The sequence below is a fragment of the Chiloscyllium plagiosum genome, chromosome 1, assembly GCF_004010195.1.
Source record: "Chiloscyllium plagiosum isolate BGI_BamShark_2017 chromosome 1, ASM401019v2, whole genome shotgun sequence".
NCBI lineage: Eukaryota > Metazoa > Chordata > Chondrichthyes > Orectolobiformes > Hemiscylliidae > Chiloscyllium > Chiloscyllium plagiosum.
The window spans coordinates 35,627-38,921 of record NC_057710.1 but is presented as its reverse complement, the minus strand read 5'-3'; the positions used below and the strand labels follow the sequence as shown (position 1 = coordinate 38,921).

General features: G+C 44.4%; 1 long non-coding RNA gene across 1 annotated transcript in view; it reads right to left on the bottom strand.

Moving 5' to 3' along the window:
• Positions 1 to 2,306: 2,306 nt before the first annotated feature.
• The window catches only part of LOC122555133, a 9,859-nt gene continuing 8,870 nt past the window's right edge, over positions 2,307 to 3,295 (bottom strand). The window contains exon 3 of the long non-coding RNA XR_006313184.1: positions 2,307 to 2,744. This is a non-coding gene — a long non-coding RNA (uncharacterized LOC122555133). The remainder of the gene's footprint in view (positions 2,745 to 3,295) is intronic.

Here is a 3,295-nt window from a genome sequence, read left to right as displayed (position 1 = left end):
GTCAATGAAACAAGTTAAGTGCAAATTGCACTTTACATTAAAAATTCCACAAGCAAACACTCAGTTTGCCAAGTCATCAGTCCGGAACATACCATATCATTGTTAATTGTTTGAACATAAGATCTTCAAAGATTGTCCTTTGTAAAAACAAAGAACTGTGATCAGAAGTCTGAGCTAAGTCTGTGAACCAAATGAATTTGTGTGTGCTTTGAAACATGTGAATACCAGCAGCCTGCCCCCACAGGCTTGTCAGCATTGGGACAAATGTAAATGATGGGACTGTAGCTGCAGTGATAGGATGCTGAATCACAGCTTTCTTACACTCTGCATAACTATCCAGAATCTGCAATGCACTCCACCAATCTACTGCTCCAACCTTGCCACCTCACTTCTCATTTTTCTCCTTTGACCAGAGCAGCACATTTCAAGGGTGGCACGGTGGTTAGCACTGCTGCCTCACAGCGCCAGAGACCCGGGTTCAATTCCCGCCTCAGGCGACTCTCTGTGTGGAGTTTGCACATTCTCCCCGTGTCTGCGTGGGTTTCCTCCGGGTGCTCCGGTTTCCTCCCACAATCCAAAAATGTGCAGGTCAGGTGAATTGACCATGCTAAATTGCCCGTAGTGTTAGGTAAGGGGTAAATGTAGGAGTATGGGTGGGTTGCGCTTCGGCGGGTCGGTGTGGACTTGTTGGGCCGAAGGGCCTGTTTCCACACTGTAAGTAATCTAATTCAACCCGCCCCTAAAACCCTGGGTCCTATTAATGGACTTAGTGTTCATCTGCCAACAGGAACAGCAAACGCCACTTGTTTCTGTAATCAGAATGATACTGCCCCCTTCCAATTAGGAAAATCATCTTGCGTCTACACTAACCAAGCCAAGGCCACCAATATTCCCCCATTATTAAACAGGACCTATTGGATATGCGGGTCCAAGGCATATCCCTATATGCTGGGTGAGAAGTACGTATGGAGTGGCGGTTGCACCGACAGTAAATGTTGGGACAATCCAGTAAAAACTCAGACATTACCACAGAAACAAAAAAGCTGGAGTGGCTGCTGTTACCCCGCTTATATTGTCCCCCACCCTGAAAAAGGAAAAGGGAATAAGCCGTAAAATCCAAGAGGTCTCTGAATGGGACCGTTTCTGGTGGACATTATTCCCAAATTATGGCACTGCAAGGGCGGGGAGAGAAATACAGAAACTGGTGGCAAGCCCTTGAAAAATTGGTTAATGATACCGCTGACTCATTTCGAGAAACTGAGTCCCAAACAGTGGCCATAACCACCGAAATGGTGGCCACGAGACTAACAGCTTTACAGAATCGAATAGCTTTAGACTATATCTTGGCCGAAAATGGGGGAACCTGTGCTTTAATCGGGAAAGAATGCTGCACTTTCATCCCAGACACCTCTTCCACAGTGGAAGAAAAGGCAGAGATAATAAGGAAAAAGATAAAAGATATAAGAGAAATTGGGGATGAACTTCGCACCTAAGGGTGTAAAGAGGCAGAAAGTGCAAAAACAACAAGTTGGAAAAGAAAAGAAATGAGGGAGTTGAGAGAAATGGGGAAGGGTGTTGTTTTCGCAAATGTAGCAAAAAGGGTAGTGATCATAAGCTTAAGCATCGCGCTGACAAACAGGGAAAGAGGGCAGCTGCAGGCAAAGATCAGATTAGCAAACTTCTGGGAAAACAAGTTTGTGCAGGCAGCAAAGCAGAACAATAGGAAACACTAGCACAGCAAGTGTTAATATAGTTACAAAACGGTTGCAGCTAACGGCCCAAGGAGATAGAAGGAGAATCTAATCAAGATAAGGAGAAGTCACGTAGGGGCAGTCAGGTCACAAGTCAGGCAGAGAACTAGGGTGATTGGGTAATGTAGGAGTCGGGAGAGGTGACCTCACGCAGCTCAAAGGTATAACTGTATACTTGCTTCAATGCTCATTGCTCATTTGCTTTAGCATTTGATACCCTTTCTTGCAAGATCATAAAATAAATTGTCTTATTTCCAGTTTTGGTGGTCTTGGCTAATTTTGTTAAGTTTGTTTCTAACAGACTCCTACATAGAGAGCCCTCCATTGGGGATCCCCACCACCTGGTGGCAAATGGGCACGATAAGACATGTCCAGAACAAAGCTTTTCACCGTGTCTTGGTACACATGACAATAAATTCAGTTCATTTCAATACTCCCGTGTTTTTGTCCTCTGTTGCTCACAATCTGTGCTGGGAGTGCTCTAGACTTGCTTTTATACAGTAGACTTTCCCTTCGACAAGAACCAGATTTCACCAGTTTACTTATTTAGTTTAATCAGTTTAATTAGTCACCCTTTTTGTGCAGTAACACTCAGCTTGATTTAACTTTCCTGAGGCCTGAAAGAAAAGAGAAACAGCCCTAAATTGTATCAGGATTTCCTGTGGAGAAAGAAATGGAAGCTAGTGAATGTGAGGAGTTCACTTTCTCAACAGCACCATGTTTCATCAACCAAGTGAAAGAACTACTCATTGGATCACATCAACTCTCTTGGGGGGAGTCTGTTGTCCTCGCTATGATTTCTTGCTCCATCACCAGATTTAGTTCTTCAGTCAGGTTCACAAGTAATGTGCTAAGTCTGCTGTTTCCAATCTGTACCATTCCCCACAAATATCCAGTTTCTCATCCCAGGATCATACACCGATCACAGATGGATACGTATAATGGAATCATACAGTCATAAGATTATTATCGTTGGCTGACAGACGCCTGAATCTGTGGGGAGAAGAAAAGGTTTTTAATGTTTGGAAGAGAATGCACTGTCTTTGCATTTCTTTCTCTATTCTCTCACTGCTCCCTTGCACTGTGGGGAGCACATTTCAAATAACAAGCTGTTTTCACAAAGTTGGTAAAAGTTTAGTTTGCCCTATTAATGACCTTTGTTATAAATTCTAAAATAGTTTATTTATTACATGTTCATGTCATTGGGATTAGATTAGATTAGATTAGATTAGATTACTTACAGTGTGGAAACAGGCCCTTCGGCCCAGCAAGTCCACACCGACCCGCCGAAGCGTAACCCACCCAGACCCATTCTCTTACATTTACCCCTTCACCTAACACTACGGGCAATTTAGCATGGCCAATTCACCTAACCTGCACATTTTTTGGATTGTGGGAGGAAACCGGAGCACCCGGAGGAAACCCACGCAGACAAGGGGAGAATGTGCAAACTCCACACAGAGAGTCGCCTGAGGCGGGAATTGAACCCGGGTCTCTGGCGCTGTGAAGCAGCAGTGCTAACCACTGTGCTACCGTGCCGCCCA